Genomic DNA, 26,941 nt, shown 5'->3' with positions numbered 1-26,941 from the left:
TTGAGACAGGTTTTGCAGTCTCTAATACAGGATGTTCTCGGTTCTTGGTGCTGTGGCTCTCGTCATTCTGGAAATGCTGTCACTGAGAGTGTCAACCGCTGTCTGTAGCCTCCTTGCCTTCTTAATGGCTCGCAGCCTGCAGGATGTATTGCAGATTCTGGTTGTTTTCTTGGTTTTTCTTTTAAAGCAACGTCTGCTGCACCGTATACTGTTCCGTATTCTAGTGAATATTCAGTTTAGTACACTTTAACTTAAGTGAACTATTTCTAGTTGGCCCTTGAAGTTCAGTCAAGCAAGAGTTTACTGTGAATCTCAAATCCCATTACTGACACCTTGTGCATGGCTTAGCAAGAGGCCTGGATTGGTAGACACTGAGGAGGTGGCTCTGCTGGCTACACAGGAAGCAAATAGTGTTGTGTTGATGGCATAGAAACCTGCAGGGCTCACGTGATAGCAACAATAATTGAGGATGTCCTTGACGTGTTTGCAGGCTAGTAAATAAGGGTGGCTGCAATTAGAAAAAACCTGGAAAACTTGGAACTTAAAACTTGGAATTTCCAACGAATTTGTCAGTTCCGTAAAATTCAGTGAAAAGACAGGAAATTTTCACTTTGGTTAATTTGAATGAGGAAAACTGGCACCTAGAATGGTGATGGCAAATATAGTGGTATGCCAGAAGGAAGCAATGTTTTCAGCTGAACCAGTATGCAATCGGCAAATAATGGATCTTTTTTCTGTTTTGTGAATGAGAGCCTCGTCAGATGGTTGAAATATTCCAAGTTAAATTTGATATTGCATCACACCTGTTTTATAGCTTAGTAGTAAGCTCAGACTGCCTTAACATCTGCCTTGGGAAAATCTGCATTGTAAGTAGTACCGCACCATTGAGTGCACTGTCTTGTTGCCCCTGCCGAATGATGCAAAAGTTCTGTGTGCGGGAGTGGAAAACCATCTAGTATAATAATTGCTTTGTTAACTTGTCGTAAATAACACGTTCATAACAAGTAATAACATGTAAGTAACAAGTAGTAACACGTTCAATAATGCCGCACTGTTCTGGCACTTCAACTCCTCTGACACCCTGTTTAGTAATGCAGATGGCAGCCTACTTAGTTTTGCAATGACAGGTTTGCTCGACGAGGGAATCTTGATTTGATGTACAAAACATTTGGCCATGCCTACTACCCTGAAGAAGAGATGCGAAAACTTGTCATGCAGTCTGGCTGGCAGCTGTGTTGGGGATTGCCCGTTCATCTCAAGGCAGCTGAGTGTGTCGCCTTGAATACTAAGTTGGAGGTTCCATATGGCATCAAGTCCCAAAAGCAGTGTGCCGCGTTCTACCACATATGTCGTTCTTACGACATATGTAAGGAAGCAACCACTCACTTGAATTTGCTTACGTGATTAGTCCAGTAGCATTACATTAGCAACAGGGAGTGAGGGACCGGAGAAGTGCTTCAGAAAAATTTACTCGTAGAGAAGCGAGACAGAAGAGCCGCTGTCAACAAGAAAACGCAAGCTTACGTCGTTAACGCTGACATCCACGTGAATTCCCTTTTCTGGGGACATATTGTGTGATGATCGCCTCAGTGATACTATCGATTTTGCGTGATGTAGTGCTCAACCAGCCAATCAGCGCACGTCTCACAGCTATACTGTCGCCGAGGCGATACTGTTGCTGCAAGTGATCGTTGCAGAATACATAGCCTGGCGTGTCATTGGTGCCTAGGCCCAGAGCAGTAACCGCATTAGTTGTTTCCAATGATTTTATTTTTCTGCCATCATCCCGACAATTGTACTTGCTTTTTGACTGGCACACTGAAGTGAAACGACCTATCTCCTTGCATTTTAAGCACCTTGTGCTCTTGGCAGGGCAGTCTGGCCCCTTGGTGCGATGTGCATTCGAGCCACAGCGATGGCACACACCTGAAGTCTCAACAGCAGTCGCTTTTGCTGCCTTATCAGTGACCTGGTGCACAGTTGTATCAGCACTTGCTTACTTCCATTGTCTCCAGGGCGCGCTTGCAGGGTCTGGTGTAGCAAGGAACGGTGGGGGCAGGTTGAAGTTGAACATGATGGCTGCTGTCCTTCGTAGTTAATCTTCATCACCATTTATGTTGTATCGCGGAGAAGGTGCCGCATGGAAAAGTGCACGATAGAAAAAGATGCAGACTGTAAACTGCTCCTGTCAATGGGCACGATGGAACTCTCTCTTTTAATGATCCAATGGAATATATGTACAGTTGCCAACTTAAAGAGCACTAACAAAGGTTGCCAATCTAAAACGAAAAGAAGCTGCGTCCGGCTTATACAACACAACAATGACAATCACTAGAGAGAGAGAGAGAGAGAATCAACTTTTATTGAGCTCCTAGGGTTGGTGTACACGGGCACCAGATGGGGTGGAACCTTCTTCTCAGGTCTCATATGTGTCCAGCAGTTCCTGGCCCCTAGCCGCCAGCGCGAGAATCGCTAGAAGACACCATTCCATCACTATTTCTTCCACAGACAATTTTTACTGCTGTGGAATGGCTTTCTCAATTCACCAAAATCTACTAAATACCATTGGCCATTTCATTTGTGATGTATAATATGTCACTTTGAAGGTAGTCATGGACCATTGCTGACATTGCCTTCAGGTGGGCACGGGCCTTCTTGTTAGATTCACGTTTCATGTTTAGGCTTGCATGATATTAGACATTACCTTGCCTGAATGACTAGGCTACTCTGCATGCAAAGGGGCACAAAATGCGTGAACGTAATTCGTTCATCAACAAAAGGTGCCCCTATTTTGCAAAGTCATTTGGAAATGTCTATGCACCTTACATCAATCATCGGAGCCAGCGTGCATCACTTTTGCATTTTCAAGCAATTGCTTGTGAGCAGTGTCTCGACATGGTGTCTTAAGGCCAAACAGGCAACTGTCTTTACCAGAAGAGATAAACTCGACTAAGATGAGCTGTATATGACATGGCCGCAATATGCATTATCTGTGTCAACATCATATGTAGTCGGCACAATGTCACCACACTCTTTGAAGCAGCCAATCCATAGAAGGCAGCATATGGTGCTGTTTTGTAGATGCAGTACAGTTCCTTCAAAGCTTCTGTATATTCATAATGGCATTATTTGTACACGCAGATATTACACAGTAGTACAGTACACACCACATGGCCACACGAACACAAGGAGCCACAGCGATATGCCTGCTGTATGCAGGCGAATGTAGGCGTTGACAGTCATTTTCGATTTTATAACACAGAATTAAATCAAATATGCTATCTATTTAGATGTAGTGTATTTAACAACAAATGGATGATGTGCTGCAGCATGGGCATCAATGAACAGGAAGGCGTCTCTTGCGTCAGAAGCACCAATGAAAGTTGGTGGGTCACCTCTTCATGCATGAACTGCTTAATCTGCACCATCAGCGAAGAATGACTGGCAGCAACACTCAAGCCAGGGAGAGAGCCTACCAGTGAATTGCGCGTGGCGAACCAATGTTTACACAGCTTATCCCAGCTCTGGTAGAGGGGTCACTATTTCAGAAACAGTGCTGGGGCTCTTCACCAACAGCATCTGAAGGGCGGCAGCGTCAACTTCCTTTAAAATATGCTTTATCTTGTCGCTTTGCGCCATTGTTGCATCGGTGTGCTTGCAGAGGTCCACGACATCCTCGATATAACGTGAATGTCTCATCGCTCTGCTGCGCCTGTTCTTGCAAACGTTGCTAGGGGCAAAGCTTGCGGAGTGCAGGTCGCGAAAGCACCTCTCTGAGGCTGGTCTTGAACCCCGCACAGGTAAATAGGTCGGGTTTGAGGTTGTGGTACCACAGGTTCACAATGTTGCTCAGATAGAACCGTGTAGTAGCTGCAAGGTACCAGGTATGCAAGGTATTTGAGAACACAATGTTGGTTTGTGGCAGAGAAGAATATTTCCAGCAAAAATAGACATATTTTCACCAAACTTTGGGAAATACTTCTCTTGTGGTTTATTTCCACAATTACTCAATGAATCTGCCACCCACAGCAGTAACCGATTCAATTTGGCTTTGGAAACGGCTGCATGCATGGATCAGGTGGTCCTTAGAGATGTTGGCCATTGAGCCAGCAATGGCAGCCTTCAGTGAGCATTTTGTATTGTGTGGCTGTTTGTTGGCCTATTTCTCACCATTTATTCTACCGTCTTTCTTCTTTCAGGCGGCTCGAAGCACACGCTTTCTAATGGCGCTGCAGTCAGCTGCGATGCCTTATATAACATATTCCCTCTTGCAAAACAAAACAACAAAAGAAAACAAAAAACAAAACTACACACACAAAGAAAGGTTGTCCATTACTGCCTAACATAGTCCTGCAGCTTCTTCAGTGTCTTCTTGTTATGGCCACTTCTTATGCGCTCTTCGCATCCTGGCAAATTAAATGAAACTTATGGCGTGCGCTCTGCAGCAGATGGTTCAGGGTCCAGGGGTGCATTTTCATAGTTATCCACTCTTGGTGTGCCAGGTTGTGATGGATGATTTACAGCAGCAATAGCCGAATAATTGGATGCCGGTGACCAGTTCATGACAGCAGAGGTACTGAATTTTATTCTGCTGATAGCTTCACAGTGAACGATCGCTAATTTGGAAGCATTCCACACACACCCATCTTCCAAGAGGTAAAAGGCGGGTCCACGCTTTCCAATAATTTTATTGGACGCAGAAAACTGTGCAGAAAGCTTCCCATGAACTACAGGTAATTTAACCCGCATGTAATAACCAACGACGAAGTTTGATTCCTTGGCACCGTGCTTTTCATCGGTGTAACTCTTCGACTTCATTTACTTGTTTTGATGCGCTCTCGCAACTGCTGTTGTGCCTTTGAAGGGTCCATGCTAAAACATTCGTCAGGCAATCCCACAGTGTCGAGTTTGGTTCAAGGCTGGCATCCAAGAAGAATAACGGCAGGCACAACATCAGTAGTCGCATGAGGCATACACCGATATGTTTGCAGGTACTCAAGCATCGCTGTTCTTATATCACGGCATTCTAGCAAGGCCAGTTGAATATATTACTTCAATATCCTGTTAAATCTTTCAATGAAACCATTGGCTTGCAGGTAATACACAGAAGATCTGTAATGCATGATACCGTGCTCTGTGAGAAATTCTTCAAAATTCGCTGAAGAAAATTGTGGTCCATGATCGGATACGATACCACGTGGATATCCTTCTCTTGCTTCTGTCTTGTTAAAGTAGGAATTTTCTCACTGTAGATGTGGTCGCATCCCATACAAAAGCCACCTTAGGCCACTTATAATAGTCAATAATTGTAATGGCAAAATGGCAGTCAGCTGCGATGCCTTGTCCTTGATGGCTTGGCTTGGCTTCTCCTTGATGAAGATCGCTATGGTCTCATTGGGTAGTTTTACTCTGGCTTCTAGCATAGCTGCGGCCTTTTCCTTGCACACGACGCCTGTAAGAATCCGCAGGAAGCCACTACAGAACAGGTCCCATGTTGTCAGGGTCGACTCCCAGTTCTCAAACCACGTTCTGGTGGCGTCTTCTGAGGTGAAGTATACATGCCGCAGCTTGTCGTCAGAGTCCCAGTTTTTGAAAGTCGCAATTCGTTCACAGGTCTCCAGCCAGGTTTCTGGGTCTTCAGACGATGATCCATGGAAATTCGGTTGCTCCCTGGGCTGTTGCAGAATGATGGGGGATGCTGCGGCTGCCATTTGGGTTGACTTGGCCACAATCTTATTGGTCTTCTCAGGTAGAAGTCCGTGCTCCGAGGGCAGCTGTTGTAGCTGGCGGGTTGCTTTATGGTCTCGGATTGGATCATGGCTTGTCGGGGGCATCTGGTACATGAATGAAAAGCACCTCCACCAGATGTCACGTGGTAGTGACGTATAAAGAACACAGTAGCAATACTGTGAATGATGAAACTAACTTTTATTGGGCGAACCTGTGCCCACAAGAACAGGCTACACTTAAAGAATGGCAACAGCGTTGAACACAGTCGGCGATCGTCAAAATCTGACCTTGGGTTAAGTGCGTTGGCTTTTATACATCAGTCGTTGAATGTTCCAGAGTAATCAATGGGATCCGCGTGTCTTCCACAATGTTCTACACTATTCGCATTGTGCATACATGCAATCAGATTACATAAGGTTCGGTGACAGACAGTGGATGGGACCATCGATATCATTCCAGAAACTTCCAATACATGCAAGCCCGTCCTGCGCTGTGCGATAACATTTGTTAGGCGGTGAAACGTGGTCGCCCGATAAACATAAGCAAGTGCACGTGTCAATATTCTCAGACAGCAGTGACGGTGTTGCGTTGTCAGTGCCTGCAGTCGTGTGAATGGCAAGTGAAAATCTTGTTTTGAAACATGCAACATATCAGCCATAGAAAATTATAGTGAAGGGCAAAGGTTAATTTGCTGGTTGATTAGCAACAGTCATAGGCTAAAAGCATGTATTGCATCACCCGGGTTGGTACCGCTGTGGTTGCTGCTGCTCGCAGTCGCAGCATAGGCCGCAGCGGCAGCATCTCTGTAAAGGCATGCTGCCGACATGGGTATCCGTGCCGCTTCTCCACCTGAAGAGCTCCGTATGTCAAATTTTTTGTTTCGTCGATATCTGTACTGGGTTTCTCTTGCCACATTGAGAAGTTGTTGGAGCAGCTTATCTTGCTCACCATATGCCTCCTCAGTTCCTGACCTGCAAAATTGTGTGAGAAGTGCGCAAAATATACTAATTTTTACCGTCTATCTATCTGCACTGCACAGTGCTGAAGCAGCAAGGTTATTTACCTGCGGAGGCTTTGGCTGTTTTGGCCAGCATACTGCATGAGTAGGAGGTTTGTGTGCTGGTGCACATTGTGGGCACGGAACACTTTTCTTCTGGTCACTCTGGCCGCTGCCAGGCACATGGCGATTTCAGCCCATCTCATTGGATACTGCATCCTGTCTTCGAATGGGTTGCAGTTTCGAACGTGGTGAAGCAGATCCAAGTAGAAAAATGTTTAATGTGGGCAGGTGCTCCAGGAGTTACGGCAGTGCTGAATATGGTATTGTGCCGTTTACAGTTGATTTCGATCCTTCAGATGGCAATTATGCAATTCGCTTGTATAACAGAAAGGAACAAAGTAAATATCTAGATGCAATGAAATTCCGATACAGTCGTGCTCCAACTCTATGAAGACAAAATTTGCTGAAGCAAAAAGCAAATGTGTTCAAGGCTGCTTGTATTCTGAAACAGATGAAACCGCACCAAGCAAAGTCAGCACAAGAACAAGAACTGAAGAAGCTATCCATAACAGCGGAAAAGACAATAAATTGCTTGTTGGATCAGGTACCATCGACACTGATGGTGCTGAAAAACAAGTAGATCCAGAGGCCAACGCCCTTGCAATGCATAAGAAATATCCAACTGCAACGGATGAAGTTGCACACCATTACGGATTCCCAGACGTCACAAGCATATCAAGCAGCAGTAGAAGAATGGAATTCTCAGCTAGAACATATGCACACAATGGAGCACGACAAGATAAGGAAGAGAGTCATCACTAAGGCAAAGAGGATCTAGGCTTTCTTCGCGATCAAGATGAGAAAGAGCACAAACACCACCACGAACAGTTGAATAAGTGCTTTATTGCAAAACATATTTGAGGGCCAACTCTTTCCATGCAAGTGGATGTGGTTTGCGACATCCGCATGCCATATATTTAGGCAATGCCAAGTATAGAAAAAACACCTGCCTGTCCTGACAGGCGCACTCGGCAACACCTCTGTGTTTGTTAACATAACTACTGGCATTCTGTAGATGTGAACATTGTCTTCATACTTCTTATTAAAAACTGTTTGTCATCTCCCAGCAGTATTTTCACTGTTTCATAGCAGGATGGTTCAATTTTTGGCTTGTTCCACAGTATAACTCGGCGACAGTCAGTCTTGAAAGGGAAACAACACATCTTTGTTGAAGTTTCACATTTGCCCTGTGTTTAAAATTAGGCTGTACGACTAAGTACCTAATCGAGTATGTCCGAGCATCAAGTACCTAGCACCCAGCAATTTACAGACAGCTTATCAGCATCAAATGTGAAGAAAATACACAGGCATCAATTGCCCACTTACTCTGGCAGAATTAAAATCAGCCCTGTTCCAACTGCAACAAAATACTGCCCTAGGACCTGCAAAATTTGAAGATGGGACCACACGGAATAATAATAATAATGTTTCCTTTAGTTTTCATCTTGAAGGTGAGGAAGGCTGGGAGAGAAAGCTGAGAAGCAGCTTGACTAACTCTGGCCTCCTGGAAATACAGTTTGGCGATTTTACAGCATACAGAACTGCGCATAATCAAGATCAAAAGGTGACATCGACAGCAAATAAGGCAAACAGCATTAAACAGCATCATCAACAGCAAAGCAAAGCATTTTCATTGGATAGAAACATTGAAAAGAACACACTGAAACAACTTACATTATGCTAAAATAAAAAAAAAGCCATAACTACAGAATCATAAGACGCCAACAAACACTGACAGCAAGGACAGCATAGAGGTTTATTGACCAGTCGCCTTCACCCAAAAAGATCATGTTCTCGTGACGGCTGCAGCAGAAAGGATGTTTCACGTCCGCTGCCAAGGTCTGTGAGTGGTGGTGCTGGCTAACACTCCCAGGGTTCTACTAGGAAACATAAATACCCAAGAAAGTGGATGGGGAAACGGCGCCGCGGTAGCTCAACTGGTAGAGCATCACATGCAAAATGCAAAGGTTGTGAGTTCGTTCCCCACCTGTGGCAAGTTGTTTTTCATCCACTTTCATTTCCATTAATTTATCGTTCCTTTATTTCATTTATTAAGCACAAGTGCTGTCCTTGGTGTCAGTGTTTGTTGGCTTCTTATGATATGACTAATAAAAAAATTGGGTCCCTCAGTTAATCCCCTTCCTTCTCGTTTATAACTACAGAATGCAGTTTTTAACTTCCACAGTTAAAACAGTAACATGTATCACATTTATGAAGAAACAGAGCAGTTATGCTTAAATTGTACCAGATAACATTTAGCAGTGCTAAAATAGGATTAAAAAGAAAGTGCACAGGAAGTGCACAACAGCATGCTATGCAGGTCTTACTTGTGGATTCCCCTTGTGACGTTGGTGCCATTTTCCGTCACTTCCCAGTACATCGCTTCTAATACTGCTGGGTTCAAGCAAAGGCTTGAAAAGTGTGCATGTCAAGTTATGCAGTTGTCGTTGCCTTTTTCAGTGATCTTCGAAATATCTCGGCAGCATATGTTCTCCACAGCATTTTCACTCGCCATACACAGCCCACAGGTACACCTGCGTTCATAGCCACACAACAAGATATTTCTTGAAGGCAAGCGATATTAGCGTTTTACATTCAATGTAACTGCACGTTGTTGTCCCACCCATTTGTCAACTCCAATGCTGCTGGTATGGTTGGCGTTCATTAGCCAGCGCGTAAAAAGCAGTCAGGCAGGTGGACCGGCTACGCGATATTGCTTTTTAAGATGCACACTGCAGTTCAAGCACAGACGACCCGCTTGGACACAGCTCGCTTATTGCTCTCAAGGCAACAGCACAGCTGTGTGTCATTGCGGCGTTGTACATATGCCAGCAGCAGGGTGTCTACCAAGTTGACGTTGCCAAATTCCCTGAGTTTTCCAGGTTTTCCCTGAGTGCCCTTGCAAAATTCCCTGAGTGAAACGGAACTTTGTTTTATGTCAAGACAGGCTCACACCATGTTGCCCAATGTTATGACTCTGTAGTAAGTATGGTAAAAAATAATACGACTTGATCCTGTTTGAATAGTAAGGAGTAGTCCTTATTTTATTCAAAAAAGAAAACAGAAGGAAGGGGTTAGTAAACTGCACAGTAAATAAGATACCTCCAAAAAGAATGGTAAAACACACTGCAAATTGAGTTGAACATTCTCAAATACGAATAAGAAGGAGATGCATACCGAGTGCAATATTTTCGAATATAAACAAATTCTATCAACTGATAGCAAGCTCATTGGTATGAGGCCCATACTTTGTCATAAATATGATTCTCTTTCAACAGCTTGTAATTAAGTCAACCTCAACTGTCGATCCTGACATACTCTCAGCCCCCCGCACATTGCCTCAGTGTTGCATTTCACTTATTTAAAGATCTTATTTTGGTTTGGGGGATGAGGGACACCTGCATCTCGGCATCAGCCAACACTTTTTTTTAGCTCAAGCTGCTTCAAAGAAGTGGCGGCACGCTTCCTTTCCAGTTCATTCTTCAATGTGTAGGTATTTTCTGTTCTCATTGTCCTTCCACCATGCGTTTGCCCCACTGACCATTTGAAGCATCCTTTTTGTTAGTTGTACAGTCAATGTCCGATTTTTCGCACTGCCTAGGGGCCTCAAGAACGTCAGAAAAACCGGGCATATTGAATAAAGGAGGATGACAAGAAAATGAGTGCATGTCTTTTATTGATCTTGAAGGCTCAGAATCGCCACAGACACATCCAAAAAAGCTCTGAAGGACTGCCAGTACACTTATTAGGCATATCGGTGCTCGTACTGTGACAGGATATGGGCGGGTGCACGCGTGTATAATTAAGGAATACGTACTGTGTCCCGTGACAATTGCCCCTTCCTATGCTTGTTATGCTTCACCACGTAACATTTCTGTACTGAAGCAAAGCTGACTTTCGGGACCCGCCATTATGCAACGCGCCGTGCTTTCCGAGCTCTGAAGCCAATCGTCAGGGCCAGAAAGGCGGAGCCGGTGCCATTGCTGACAGCGGCGAATCCTTTAAATGAAAAAACACTGCACCAAATGGCAAGAAACTTAATAGCGAACGTTGAAGCAGCTATGCCTTCCATTGCTGCGGTGATGGCTTCGGCTGCCTGCGGATCTGCGTGAGAGCGCCGGTTCGAGGCGGCGAGATACTCAAAATCGAAGGTGGTAGCTTTGACTAATGCCGATTCGGACCTGCGGTCATGGCAAAAAGCCCGGCCAATCGGACGGTGAAAGGTTCTTGCGTCTGAAATTTTAGACTTTCGTATACATTGACCCTATGGTGTACGTGGTGGTGCCGCGAAGCCGTTGGACGTCTGGAAGTTGGTCATTGACTGTTCAGTGGCAACTCCTCCAGCCATTGACACGGCGTCAACGACGATTCGTTATGATTCCTCTCTGTTGTACTCGAACCAGCTAGCATTATCGCGACCTTCGTTCCCTTTCGATAAAATTGCAGCAAATTTTCCCTGATAGAAGCGAAAATTCCCTGAGTTTTCCCTGAGTATTTCCAGACTATTCCAAATCCCTGAGAATTCCCGGTTTTCCCGGTTTTCCGGGTTGGTAGACCTGCAGCAGCCATTACCCACACGAAAGCGTTGGCATGCAAGCCTCCAGAAAATGATGCATTTTGCATGAGACGGCATCTGCGAAGCGAAGTAAACAAGCGAAACCGACCACATTTTCCGCAACTAAACTTTGGTGCCAATTATAACAGACGTTGCAAAGCACACGGAAAATATCAACATAGATGCGAGGCTTGAATGTATTTTCCTCGCTCAGTAAACAGCTATTTGAAATTTAAAATATGTCTTTAACGGCTAATTCAAAAGCCTAGTAGCTGTCTTGATCAAGACATTTTGTAGCCGTGGACGTCTAGAAGTACTTCAGCAAGCCTTGCTAACCTTACACTAAATGTTGGCTAATGGACAGCTTGACAAGAGCAACTGAAGACCTTTATTAGACATTCCCTTTATTAGACAATTTTTTATGGCAGCTGTTGCGGTAACACAAGGTTTGCCCACAGTTACAATTTTTTTTAACGAGGCATGGACATCGGAAAAAAGAAGTTTATGTTTGATAGAGTGATGCACAGGTAGTTTTTCTAGATGTGAACTATGGGAACAGTGTAGTACAGATTGATTGGTCGAATACTGCATTTTATGTAGACCAATCAATTGAATGCGCCTGTCAGAATTATCTTGCAAACCAAACAAGATTTGTATTGTATGCCGATGTCATACCAATGTGCGCCCATTGACTGAAACAAGAATACCACCTCTGCATGAAACACGTCATTGTTGACAGAACTTTGCCTTGCTGGGTCTCCACCGAACTGAAATAGTTTCTAGCAGGGAAACATTTTGTCAGTGATGCTGCCGTTCAGGCAAAAATTGCATCCTGGTTTCATCTACAGGTGGCAGGATAGCATGACACCAGCAGACGGCGCAGTGCTGCGCTACAATGAATTCTTAAGAAATAAAGGGTAGTTCACATCTGGAAAAACACTCTGCACACCTCTCTATCCAGCAACATAATTATTTTTTCCTGATGTCCATGCATCATTTAAAAGTAAATTGTAACTTACTTTGTGGGTGCCCCTTGTAAGGTATCGCCATATGCTCGCATAGCATCCAGCAGAAATAATGGCCAGTTCTTCGGCATACCACCTATTAGTGAATTCCTTGCATGTTGCATGTTACCGGAACTGAAACATAAATCATAATATGCTCTTATCTCTTTTTGATACACTGTTTATTGAGTTTTTCACGCTATGCATGAAACATGATTGCAAGTGAAAATGCAGCGAGACATCTACTTCACACCATGTGACATAGTCAAACTTTATTACCTAATAAATTAGAAAAGATGTAGAAAGTGTAGTTAGCAAAAGTGACAAATAGCAGCAAAGGTGATCATGCATGAATCCTGAAGATGATTGCCGCCGCTGCCAGAGCAGGCCAGTCTTCGTAGGAGAGCACTGGCTGCCCACAAAAGCTTGCTGTGACAGGCGACACGTGAAGGTTCTTGTAGACATAGGCAAGCAATACCTGCACAGAAGAGGGAAAAAAGGCGAGGGAGGAAATGGGAATGTTGAAATTGGAACTTCAATTAGCAATATGTGCTAAGTAAGAAGTTTGCCTCACATTGAAAATAAATTTAAGCACTCCTAATTACAGGGCTTTGTAGGTATGTATGTGATGTTTAAAATTAGTAGTATATTTCTTGGCATATAGTTATTAAATTGCAGTCAGACAGCGTCAGCATTCAAATTAATTTATGGTGTTTTGCGGCTAAAGAGGCACTTAACAACTTGTCAAACAGGTCTGAGAACCTTACTGCCAAATCAGTTCTGCCAAATCAGTTTAGAACAGTTGTCCATTCTACAGGGAAATGATAAGGTAAAAAGTTATATAGCATTTTATATTGTTAAACCAAGAGTAAGTTTGGCATTTTGCACTGTCTAGATGTTGCCTTTTTTTAAAAATTTAAACATGACATAGTACAGGGTAAGCAGGTAGCATGCAAAGAAAAACTGGGGATAGAGTAGTGTCCCAAAGCAACACTTCTAGGCTGGATCAATCACTTTTGTTGATATATTTTCATGTGACCCTAATTGGCTTAGGCCAATACTCTTCACACTAATTACACATCATCTTAGATGATACGTCATACAAAACTGAAAGTATCTCATGATGTGATCAAACGATAACATTGCCATGCCCACTGTTTTGGAAGTGTTAACATGCTGGTTGCACAAGAAAGTGCAAAGTGATTTGAAGAGGTAGAAATACATCAGTGGGCACCCAGGTAATTCTGAGCATCTACATTGACTTGCAGTTGAGAAGCCACTGCACACAAAAAGATGTATTCAAGTAATGGTACATGCTGAATAATTGCCCACCTAGTAAAAGGTCAAATGTGGCAGCCTAATGGGCCAGGGCAAATAAGTTGCTGAATTCTGATCATACTTCCAATGATATTAATGAGATAGATGACAAAAAACAGCACAGGCAAAATTATAGTTATGACAGAATTTTGCAAAGCACCTCTGCAAAATGCTGGAACCCTCAGCGTTATGCCTGTTCTGCACGCACATGTGACTACACAATCTCTTGTCTCAGATGCAGGTGCCTCCACACATTCTTCTGTGATCCCCTCACAATAAGGTTATAAGGTCTGCACAAGCTACCTGATGTGATTCATTTGGCAGGCAGCAGACAAGTGCTGACGGTACAAGGGACAAAAAGGCTGTCGATCCGTCTATACAGTGAAAAGAACAAAATAAGAGGGCATCAAGTCAGTTGAAAGACAGATTTGCAATTACAAAGGAGGTGACCCACAGTCATTCATTAATAAACGCCAAGCAGTCGTGATTGCACTCCCAGATGAAGCAGCTACTAGGCTACAAGTTTTGCAGTTTATTTAGAACAATACACTAGTGAAATTTTTACATCAGCTGCCGATTGCATTTGGAATTGTATAAACCAAGCAAACATTGCAATTATGTTTTTGTTTTGCTATAAAATGGGAACGCTACAAGCTGTATAGTCACCAACACATACGCACGCGCACACAACGCTCTAACCCATGCAAGAACAAAAGAACATAAAAACATGGCGAGTTCAGTCTGGTTCATGATTACGTCCTCTTCGAATGCACTCCCTTCGGTTGATTCATGCTACGTTAACCATAAAGACTAACAAGCAGAACCCTCATATAAAAATAAAGATGATGAAAACTTGCAGGGCAGAAGAGCCCAACCATCAAGAATTGTTGTAACGCCTAAAAATATTCACATTGTTGACGAAAAACGAAGTGCAAAGTATTTCACTTACCGGAAAAAGTGCTATCCGAGCGTGTGATGTACAAAAACACATCTATAAGAATGAAGATGGCAATCGTGCATCCCATCATTGTGGTAGTAAGCCGTCAGCGAAAACACGTAATACATCCGATGTCACGAAGCACTGATGCAAAATACGGCAAACAGTGTCAGCACAGCTAAATGACTCCATTTAATATCCAGTAAATGTAAAGAATGGCTTAGAACGGCACACAATTTGTATATAGTGCACGAACCCATGACTGAGAGATTGCATGCGGCAGTGGCTGTTTTTTCAAACTTCCTGTCTCCCAGTGTTTCCAGCACGGACTGAGATGCTTGACAAACTTAGAGCCTGTCTACTTGACTGCAGCTGAAGTGATGGCAGTACAGTGCAATGAATTCTGGCAAGGAAGGAGCCTTTGTGTGTGCTTATCAGGGTCAGTCATGGTGTTCCTTTTGTAAAACAACCAAGCATTGACTGCCGTCAAGTCCAGAATGTGGAGAGAAACACGAAAGTAATATCTCTTTGACCTCAGGTAGGGACAACATGGGGACATTAAAGATTCCGAAAGATCGACGTCTCCCATGAGCTTATTGTAGACTGTGATCACAGGAGGTCATGGTATTTCACTTCGCTCCTTTTTTTTTGTTGATTATACCTTGATGCACTTCCAACAGGCTCTGTTCCAATGAAGGAGGAATGCAAGGTCACTGATCTGTTATCTTGCCACCTTGTACATGACAGTGTGATGCCATCCACAACAGCAACCCTGTCTTCAAAATGTCCTCTTTGTTTCTTTTTTTTTTTTCATTTTCTGCTCAGAAGGCATGCTCACTCCAGGGACCTGGTTTATACGCACAGTGCCAATGCAGTGTAGCGCTTCTCATTCTAGGTATACCTGCAAACTTGGGCAGTTGAAGTAGTTGCCAGAGTACACTTTGTGGCGGACCCCTCTTGGAATCATTCTACTAAACTGAGCAACATTTCCACTTGTTCCACAGTCAGGCTCTCCTGGAAGTCTTGGCGCTGATCTTTCTTTTCCGGCATGCACTTCTAACTTGTGGGTGATATGATATCAATCACTTGAGGTGGGCCTTCACCATCAGAATCAGGAGACAGTGACGAAGGCGGCCATCATGATGATAAAAAATAAAATGTACTCATTTCCGTGGTATGTGGTTGGGACTCTATCCGAGTCTGAGCAGGGCTGCTTAACATGGGGGCCAGGACAGCCTTAAATAACCCCTCGCGTGCTGTCATTGCAATCGGTGGAGAGGTGCAGATAGCAGCCCTTTCTACAGGTGAAAAAAAAAAAAAAAAAACTTTTGCGTCAGCAAGTAACAAATGAACAATCCATATTCTTCGGCTTATCTCACGACTGGAGGCATGTGACAGATCTTTAAATTTTATTTCCTCGATTGCTTGCTGATCTTGGAACATTATATACGAGCAAAGCCATTTGCCTACTCATGCTGCTTGGTCGTCTGGAGTGTGCTAATATGGGGTGACATCTTTAAGAAGGCATAGCCTAGCAGATGATGGGCCTAGCTGAGTGTGTTTTGTGGGCGTGCGCTTACTCTCGCCTTGTTTGCAACTTGCCTCCATCATGTGATGCTGACGCACAGAAAAGTCGCCGCTCGCGCAAGCTAGTTGAAGATTTGGGCAGCTGTACCACTGACAACTGTTCATTGATGGTATCTATCGGAGGTCGTACCTTCTCAAACCGATCTCTACCTGGATCGTCTTTTGGACCGAGAGTACTATTGTCTATGAAGTGGATGTTATGCTTGAGTTTTTCGAAGCGAGCCAGAGGAAAGTTATCGGCCACTTGGCTTAACCTGGTACCACTGTCATGCTGCACTCCAGTATTACCTCGTGTTCCTCATTCGAATGATCGATATCCACATGCAAGTCCAAATAAACACTTCTGTCTCTTCTGCGGTGGTACAAAGAGGCTGACTCACGTCTTTCTGGAGCGCAAACAAGTTGCTTTGATGTGCAATTAGTGAACTCAGTGAGCTGGAGAAGAGAAACTTAAAGTATTGGAATGGTGTCGACAGCTCTGAAATATCCTTTGGAAGTTCACTTCATTCGGAGAACCTAACTCTCTGCAGATCTCTTACTAGACTCTAATTCTCCTCAATTATCCTTCTCTTAGCTTGTGTTGAGCAATGGTTAGGTGTTGTGCCATTGCTTTATACTTGTGCTCGTCAAAACATGCACTCAACTCACCTTTGCTGTCAGCTTTTGCACATCGGGTTGCACATCTGAAGCAGAAAACAGAGAGCATTATACAGAGAATAAAATGAGTGGTAAGACAAAGCTAAACACAGCCATAAACTAAACAGGAAGCCTGTGTAATTTGAAAGCAGACAGAACCGCCATGCATGGTGTCTTTGTGTTATGGCCCAAAATTTAGAAGCACAGACATATAGGTACACCCGTGATAATGCGAGACAGCAGCGTGCAGATACACCGCATCCCCATAAAAAGGTTCAGGCATTCGACCAGAAAACATACTGCACACATATTGAACTGAAACAGACTTAAACTCGGGGTCATCGTCACTCCTGGAAAGGTCACTGTCTTTACTTTCAGAAGGAATTGTTAGGGCAGAGAAGCGTTTAGGATCCATTTCTAGTTCTGAGAAGAAAAAAACTCCATGTGCACGTTGTTGTATCTGTGCAACACAGCAACTTTCTGCCGCTAGAAACAAGCTATTCTGAAATAATGTTTTTTGGAAGCTACACTATTAGGAGAATATGTAGCAGAGCATAAGACACTTTTCTGCGCTCTACTTTCTTCAGAAATGCATTTATAATTGACAAAAATTACCTGTGTCACTGCATGTGGGCGTGTGCAGCCTCCACCTTGTTTGTTTGGGAATAGTTGGGTGGGATTAGCACAGGTGGCAGCACAAGACGGCGTGTTTTCAAAACAGTGTGTACACACAGCACCAAATGGACTTTGCTAGGGTTGTGTGAGTAGTAGAGTTCGAGTTCGAATTAAATAGTAAATTTGGCTGAATATTTTTGAATCAGGTATCAAATAGTTGCCTTTGAAAGATCTTGGACGCAAAGTCGCAGGCAAGATAATTATTGGATGCGTGCAATTATTAGGTGGAGTTATTTGTGGGAATGAGACCACAAATAATTCAAGTATGACTTATTTATTGAGTTGATGGAAAAAGAAATGAACTGAAGCTGCGTCTGTTCAGTATGTAGTGCACGCACCACAATTCTCAAATTTCTGTTTCCAAGGAGAACCTAGTTCAATCAGTTCTTGTGGAGAAAAAGAAGTTGTTGGACATACTTCAGAAGCAGGTGCTCCTTCCCAGTCATCACAATATTGCCTGTGACTGAAAACACCCTTTCACTGGCCGCCTGGGTAGCTGGAATGGAAAGATACTTCTGCACGACTGTAGCCACAGCAGGGTAGAGCTGTAAGCCCAGGGTTGACCACCACAGGAGGGGATCCTCTGAACAGCCAAGCAGTGGGACTTGCAGAAACTCATGCACTTGCTTCTGGCACTGGGATATGCCAGCCGAGTGCAGCGTTCTTTCCGATGCCATTTTGATTTTAGAGAATGCAGTCCACACAGAGCATGCTTCTTCTGTGGTGCTTGCTGCACTTACATACTCTTTAACTTCTGCTGTCCCAGTTGAGTGCAGTTTCTCAACTTCCGAGAGAAGCATGCTACTCCTCCAAACTTTCTGGCTTGGTGTGGAGGGAAAGACTGTCTTGTAGCGAGGATTGACCAGTGTTGCCAGCACCAATAGTGGAGACATCTTCACATCGACGAACCTGGTCTTGAGACTTCACAGCAGGCTGATTGCAAAGGAGGCTACTTCATTGGCTTTTGAAATGTACCCTTTCAGAGTAATCCCAGTGCCTTCTAGCAGAGATATCACCTGCAAGTGTTTGGTTGCAGAGAGTTTCTTTGTTGCTTGCTGAATGGGCTGAAGTACACTGACCAGCCCAGCCATTAGCTTCCACTTCATGGATGACAGGTTTTCCACGCTGTCTTACTCGGAAAGCTCTGCAGAGATGGCAGCACAAAGCTCAAGGGGTCTGGACATCATGGCATGTTCACTGTTCTATCTCACAGGCACCACCTTGCACGACTTCGAGGCTTTTTTTATTGTGGCGAACTGCGGAACGTGCCTTTGCACACAGCTGAAAGAATCCAGGTGCACGCTTCTTTGCATCAGGGTTGTAAAATTGTAGAGTGGGGGCAAAACACTGAACCCTGTGCCACTGCAAATGCTCCACAGCAGCGACAAAGTTTCTGCCATTGTTAGTGACAGTATAGGTTTGCAAATCTTCTGGAAATTCCCAATCCCCAGTCACGTTATGCAAAAAGTGGCGAATGTTTTCTGCGGTGCAGTCTACGGTGATTTGACCACGTGTCAGTGTAGGCATGCTGCACAAACTTCTTGTCCATTATGTGGCACATGACATTTACGTAACTCTGACAAGTGCACGAGGTCCAGCTGTCAGTGGTAAAATAGTAGCACTCGACTCCGGCATCAAAGATTGATCTGAGGGCTTTCATCACTCCAGCCTTTTTCGCGGCCTACAAATTGGGAATCACCAACCTTGAGAAAATGGTCCTTGAAGGCACTCTATACTCGGGTATAGAGCACCTCAGCATTTCGACTAAGCCATTTTCCTCAATGACACTGTAGGTGTGCAAGCTGTCCGCAATGAAGGTTGCAATCTTCTGAGTCACCTATCTCGTCTTCCATGCAATTTTTCATTGTTGGCCGAAAATATGATGAAATTGACAACTGCGGCGTAGATTGCCCAGCAGCCTTCTTTGTCTTTCACACGCAGCGCATTCTTTGTAGGCCACTGTCAAAGATTGGTGGTGAGGTAATTCGCACTCTCCGAACCGGAGGGGATGGGGCGACAACAGACCCACCCCGCTATGCGTTTAGTGAGGGTTCGACTGCTGACCGGCGATAAGGTCCACGCCTGATCGACCGTGAACCAGAGGCATGAGACGGGAGGCGACGTCGTACAACACACACACTCAATTTAATAAAATGAAATCATGCGCGAGACATACCGGAAAAAAGAACATACAAATTACCAAGCAGTGGGGCCTAGTTCGCGGAAGGCGTGCGGGTCACACAACGCACGCCCTGACGCCACTCGCGCGACGCTAAGCCCACCACGTGGGAGCTCCTAAGACTCGCGAATAAACAAAACATACGCGACACAAATGAAAAATACAAGTGACAATAAACGCGGCAAACACTACACTAACAGAACATACAAAAATTAACACGCGATGGATAAACAAATGAAAGATTGAACGCGATTAAAAAAAGAGAGTCCGGCGGAAAGTTCTGAGAGTGGGCTGGAACACGAGGCTTATCTGGGGCGTGCTTGCCGAGTTCCCGATCTGAAGAGCGTCGGGCTGCTGCAACCTCGCTGCCGAAGATCCTGACGGACTTGCACCGTCTGTCGCTCGGCTGGCGAAGACTTCGGCCTGGAGATCTCAGCCTGCCGACCACATCTTCAGCTGTCCCCCGGTGCCCGACCAACCTGCTCCGTCTTCCAAGCCGCTCTGCTGGTCGCCGAGCCGCCTCGTCCCTCCGTCATGCTCAGGCGAGCCCCATCACCAACCGGTCCGGCGAGCTCAGGGACAATAGGAAGCTCTCTTCCCCATCGCCGTGCAAGCGGCGTTGCTGCTGCGGCGGCAATGGCGGCCATCTTGAGAGGGGCGCGGGCATGCACTCTGTGACAGCCACATACAAGCTTGGATGCTTTTTCAGGTGGTTTGAAAGGGTTGTTGTGACTTCGGTTGGTGTCTTCAGGGACTTTTTGCATTGTTCACACGGGGCTCCATTTTTAATGTCCTGAGAAATACTTCTAAGCTGGATTTTTCACCATGCTGTTCAAGCTCATCTTGCCGACCACCCGAGCTTCCTCCATTTTGACAATGTTGATGCCATTCACTTATCTTATCCCTTTCTTCTGGAATAATATAGTTGAAATGTTTTGAAATGGTTTGAGTTTTCTCGCAAATAAAGGTTTGAGCAATTATGAAGCTTATGAGAAATTTTTAAAGGCATTTATTTTTATCCAAAACTTGTTTTTCTAACTTAGTGTCTGGATGTGGTGGTGGTGAGAAAAGAGTGCTGGTAACCAAATTGCCAAGATTGGCAAAGATGGCACCGACATATACTAGCGTATCTGGAGCTCGTCGCTTGGTTTCTTTTGCCCATTGTTAAACAAAGTTGACGAAATGACTACAATTGACAAGATGAGACGATGAAATGACGAGAGGTACTGGGATCGATACCCAGCACCTCCACCACAACTGTTACGAAGAGTTGTGAAGAAATGGTTTTATTTACAGGATATGGACGATCATAGCGAGATCGTGGCACAGTCCGGCCTCTGAAACTCCTTGTTCTCTTTGTCTTCTATTCTTTCTTTCTTGCGCCTGCCTTTCGTATCCCTTACAATATATTTAAAAGCTCCCACCATAATATTTATGCAGTTTTACAGAATGTGTGTCTAGTTCTGATTTTAAATATCATTGCTTACTGATTATCAAACAGTAAACACTCGCGACCGTGAGTTTGACAACACGTCAAAAACATGAATATTACAACTGCTCTCAAATAGTGCAGTATTTGAAACAAGAAGCGGCGCATCCCCATTGCTAGGCCAGACCCAGCTCGGCGGCGCATATTGAGAATGGGGCCCATTTGAATTTCCCTGCAAAGAAACACTCACCTGACTGACTTATCAAAAACTTACTTCTCTATAAATTGCTTACCATCATTGTCTTCCAGCCAGCAAAGGACTAAAACTTGTAGTATCCTTTGCAGAATTTCTGATGAAATGAAACTCTTCCTGAGATTACTAGACTATTACTATTACTATTACTAGGCATTTCAGTACATATGTAATGGTAAAGTTCTCAGCAATACAATTCAACACACAACATGAAGGCTTGAGCAGGAGGCACATTTAGCTGGGATAAGTAATGCGAGTAGAAATTGACAGTTCAACAGCTAGATAAACTTATATATAATGCAATATTTCCATTTAAAGATACAAAGTAGGACCCTTTATGGAACAAGTTTTCCGAGTTGAATTGGCTGAACGGTGTCAGAAAATTGGTAGATTTTCAAGAAGCCAGCGATAAAACTCCTGAGAAGCAAAAATTTATTACAACATAAATTAGAGCAAATTACAAAGGTGCACATCTCGTAATATGCAAATTATATTGCATTTCTAATCTAGATAAAGCATTTTATGAGAAGAGAGAAAAGGTCATAATGAAACACACATAAACTTATACAAAATTACTTGAGCTTACATTAACTGAAAACGGCAGACGTTATGGTAACGGTGAGTCACAGATACATTTTGAGATACCGTACAAAATATAGTCTTTTGAGTAGGTGAACGTGACCAAAAATAAAGAAGGGATCTGGGCCGAATTACTGACAAATGTGGTGTTTTCATGAGAACAAGTGCATTGACTTCTTTTTCAGGGTGTCTACCAAGTTGACATATCTAAATTCCCTGAGTTTTCCAGGTTTTCCCTGAGTGCTTTCGCAAAATTCCCTGAGTGATGCAGAACTATGATTAATGTCAAGATGGGTTGAAACCATTTCACCCGATGGTGTCACACTATAGTAAACATATAAAAAAATTTAAGAAAAAAAACACAATTTAATCCAATTTGAATACTAAGGAGAAGTGTTTATGTCATTCAAGAAGAGAATAGAAGGGAGAGGTTAGTAAAATGTGCAGCAAATAAAATGTCTTCGAAAAATGCAAATCGAGTCGGACATTCTTAAATATGAATGAAAAGGAGATGTATACAGAAGCTAATATTTTCGAATATGAGCCATTTCTATTAACTGATAGCGAGTGCAGTGGTATGAGGCCCGAACTTTTTCACAATTGAGATGCTCTCTCTACAGCTTGTAAGTCAACCTCAACTGACCTGACATACTCTCAGCCCACGCACGACGCCTCAGTGTTGTGTTTCACTGCTTTAAAGAGTTTATTTTAGTTTTGATGAGGGACACCTGCACCTAGGCATCAGCCAACACTGTTTCTTGAGCTCAAGCTCCTTTAAAACGGCGGCAGCACGCTTCCTTTCCCGTTCATTCCTCAATGCGTAGGTCGTTTCTGTTCTTGTCCTCCTCCCGCCACTCGTTCTCCCCACGGATCATTTGAAGCATCTTCTTCATCAGTTGCACAGTCCACGTGCGATTTTTCTAACTCCCTAGGGGTCGCGAAAACGTCCAAAAAATCGGCCAAAAGTTCCTTATTTCATCGGCTGTCGTGTTCACGTTATGCAGAGTTGACTGCACGCTATACAGATTAGTTTTTTCTGCTATCACCTTGAAAACTGACTTGGTCACATATCTGGAAAAGTACATGTATGGCGTACATGTTCCACCTGCGTCCAGAGGGCACTCGTCGTGACCGCTGAAGTCGGTGTCTGATGGGGCCATGTAAAGTCTCTTTTTCCACTGAAAGTTTTTAGGTATGTTGTCTTCTGCACTTATCTTTTTCAATGGCGACCTTTGATGCTCGTCTTCTTCATCTTCGCTGGGACTCTGTATGCTACCATCATTTTCCAGCGGAACGTCTTCCTGTGGAACGTCATCTTCATTGTCACTTTCACCGATGTCCGACACATTCCCCGAAGCAATCTTCTCCAGTAGTCGATAAGCTGTTTCTTTGGTTGCATAATGCAACTTTGGTTTGTAGAATGACGCCCAAGGCAAGCCCATAAAATCTGGAAAATAGCAGTAACGTACGTGATTAGACAGAAATTGGTGCCCAGTCGACTTAGCTTCCAGTATCAAGCTATGTACACAATTGTGACCATGCACTGAATGCGCCGCTGGCAAGGAAGTCTTTCAAGTAACGCTGAATAATTCAACATACGTACATATTTGCATGTTAGTCATTGTTTCTATAATTTTTTAGAACAGCAATACCTCTGAGAAAAAAAGGGAGAAATAATTGAAAAAGCTCACCTGCGGAAGCCGTCGCGTGCGCCGCCATGTTGTTTGTTTTTGGTCATATTTGCTTTACTATCCGCCAGATGGCCCTGAAAACTTCAGTGTTACCAGACAAGTGCACAAAAATGAGCCAAAACTATCGGAAATCTCGAGTTTTGGCATTTTGTTTCTGTAAAAGCCGCAAGATTGAAATGTACACAATTGTGTACATAGCGTCTGAAAGGGTTAGTTATAATGCTGCTGCATGACAGCATTGCAATTTAATCCACAAAGTACCGTTAACTTTTCGAAAATGTTCTTGCCTTTTAGCTTTGGGTCCTCCAGCCACTGTTGCCAATACATCCTTTGTGCAGTGGCGTGCCTGCCCATGGCTAAGCTGTAGTTTAGACTTTTGTTGAACCCCGGTGCACATGTACTGCACAGTCACGAGGCCCACCACACATGCAATGCGGAACTATAGCGGCTAGAAAGACTGAACGAGTCCCCGGCCAGCTACGTTACAGTGAACAGCCATTGCACCGAGGAAGCTGTAGCCGGCAGTGCGAATGAACATTTATTTTGTGATAGTTGTGCTAGGTTTTAGCGTGTATTAGCTGTTTATGCCAGTGCCAGAACAAAAGCTAAAAAGTAGCCAAGTAGCCAATGTCATTCTTTTGTCAGATTACATAACTAAGTTTAGAGATGGCAATGCCATAAGATTTCTACCAGATATTTAATGCTGTAAAGCTGGCTTATGCTGAAGGAATACAATTCTTTACATACCTAACTGATACTTCATATAATGAAATCACTGTAGTTACATATTAAGTCACAGCAGCTTTGGAAATAACATCCAAGGGAAAAATTGCCAGTTAATACAATAATCATTGTTTTGCTTCTAGCACCTGAAATCTTTCATAACAAGCTGATTTAGTCAACATAGCTTTAATGGCAGGCTCCTTTCAACATAGCTCAGCAAGACCGCCACAAGCCAAGATGTGTCGAACTTGGTTTCTAAAAGTTTGTGTTGATGACTTACATTGTTTGCAGACACAAATCGTGGTATAACCACTGTAGCACCCGCCACCTGTTTTTGAAATACTACCCAGCCCTGTGTCTCTCAATGCTCATTACTATATCTTGTGGCACAGTTGGCAGCATGTACACACTACTGGGGCGTGCCTGTTGTGGTGCGTCTTTTTCGAGGACATCTGCTATCCTGCAGTACAGTTGATAGGAGAAAAAAGGAAAGACATTGTGCAGTGCTTTTGGATAACTTTCTAAATTTTAGATGTGACAACCGAAAGAAATAGAAAGCTTCTTTGACACAATCTAAAATGAAGACTTAAATACCAAACATCTGCATTGATGCAACACTCACCTTATTTGGTTCGTCTCTTTGATTTTAATTCTTGCCTTGTTGTGAATAACAAAGTCTGCTGTTATGTCAGCGAAGGTGTCAAAGTCCTCATCAAAGATCTGTGAAAATGTCATCAGGTTAAAATGACTGCTTTAGGGACGATGAGGAAGTTTGGCCTCAATGCTGCGCTAAGTTTCTGAGCACATTTCAACTAAAGCAAACGGACTGGTATTCCTTGGTCATACCTTAGGCGCAGTTGGTATTGTGTCTGGCTTTTAGAAAACCGATGTTTAAGTTATTGCTCAGTCAGCAGTTTTACAAGGAACACTGCTACCTCCAATGTGCCTCATGACAACAAAGGAGATGTTCACACCTCGGCATGGTTGGTATTAGATCGCAGGGTCCAAGAGTAACAAAAGCTATGGTTCTGTGGCATATTGTCAACAGGCGCCGAAGAGCAACTTAACCCTTTGTGGGACAACATATATTTTTTGCAAGAATTATAAAAAATTTTTTATTACACTTGAAAATGAGGTGTACAGAAATGATTCTAAACAAATTTCACAGTTTTATTATGTATAGTTAAAGAAAAAAATGTGGGACGCATTTGTCCCATTGACACTAAATGGGAAAATGAAATGTGGGACGTATTTATCCCATTGACCTACACGGGTGCCACACTAGGTTAGTTCTGACTAACCACTTCATGGAATGGTCCAAAACAGGTCACACAAAGCGGGACTGAGCATGCCTTGCACAAGAAACTTGTTCGCACTTCTTTCCCCCTCGTGGAACACCAACGGCATCTGCGCCTATTTTCCACTTTCACAGGGTTGTGCTCTCTTCCCATGAACCGAACTTCATCCGATACGCCAACCATTTTGTGGCCATTTTTTCTACCCTCCTTGTTCATTCTGAACGGCTTCCTGCTGCCGGTGGTTCTGAATGTCTGGCCATTGATGAGTTCCCGTCCAAGAACCAATCGAAACCATAAGTAGGTCATTGGATTCACAGCATTTACTTGAATGAACGCGTTGACGATGGCTGCATCGAGCAAGAAATAAAATATTCTGTACCAGGACTTTTTGGACCTCCTGTCAGCTCGGTATGCATTGCGCTTTTGGTCGAATTTGTCGACTCCTCCCATCCAAGTGTTGTAGTCGGATATAGCCTTTGGACACTGGACGGAAACCGAAGACCCATTTGCAAGCTTGCGGACAACTTCTTCTGTGTCCTTTGGGTGGTGAAAATTCGATAAAGCATGCACATTTTTTGTGTCACGCCACTGATATGCAACAATGCTTCCTTTTGATCGCCAGATATATTCTCCTTTCTGGAGTTTGTTGTCCATTTTCAATTCATCAGGCAGATCCTTCCTGTTTGTCCGGACTGTACCAACAGCAAGAATTCCTTTCTGTGCAAGGTCCTTCATGAGGCGAGTGGAAGTGAAGAAATTGTCAAAGTAGAGTTGCGTGCCAGGCTCAACGCCTTCTACCAGAGACAATACGACGTACTCTCCAAGTGCTTGGTTGGCAGGACGCTTCGCATTTTTTCCTTCATACACCTGAAACGCAATCAGGTAGCCGGTTTCTGAATCGGCCCGGCACCACACCTTGTAGCCGCGTTTGATGGGCTTCATTGGCATGTATTGCTTCAGAGACGATCTTCCTTTGAATAGGATCATACTCTCATCTATAGCTTGATGAGCCGATGGCGTGTACTCTTTCTGAAAACGTTTGTTCAGAGCATCGATGAGAGGGCGTACTCTTGCCAGCCGGTCATATCCATCTTCGCCTCTTTTTTTTTCTTTCGTGTTGTCACTCAAATGCAGGCAATTCATGATGGATTGGAATCGCTTGAACGACATGACTTTTGAGATTTCTGGTGCATTGAAAAAGTTATCGCTGCTCCAGTAAAGGTACAGCTGATGTCTCGGGTTTACACTCATGAGAATCAGAATGCCGAAGAAAGCCCGAAGCTCATCT

The 26,941-nt window shown here is 43.8% G+C and overlaps 1 protein-coding gene across 2 annotated transcripts in view; it reads left to right on the top strand.

The window, feature by feature from the left end:
• Positions 1–26,941, top strand: part of LOC142579865 (KICSTOR complex protein ITFG2-like) — a 196,717-nt gene that overhangs the window by 87,831 nt on the left and 81,945 nt on the right. The gene's annotated exons all lie outside the window — the stretch shown is intronic.

Source organism: Dermacentor variabilis, chromosome 4 (assembly GCF_050947875.1).
Source record: "Dermacentor variabilis isolate Ectoservices chromosome 4, ASM5094787v1, whole genome shotgun sequence".
Classification (NCBI taxonomy): Eukaryota; Metazoa; Arthropoda; class Arachnida; order Ixodida; family Ixodidae; genus Dermacentor; species Dermacentor variabilis.
The sequence above is the reverse complement of the archived record's forward strand: the minus strand, read 5'-3'. Positions and strand labels throughout refer to the sequence as shown.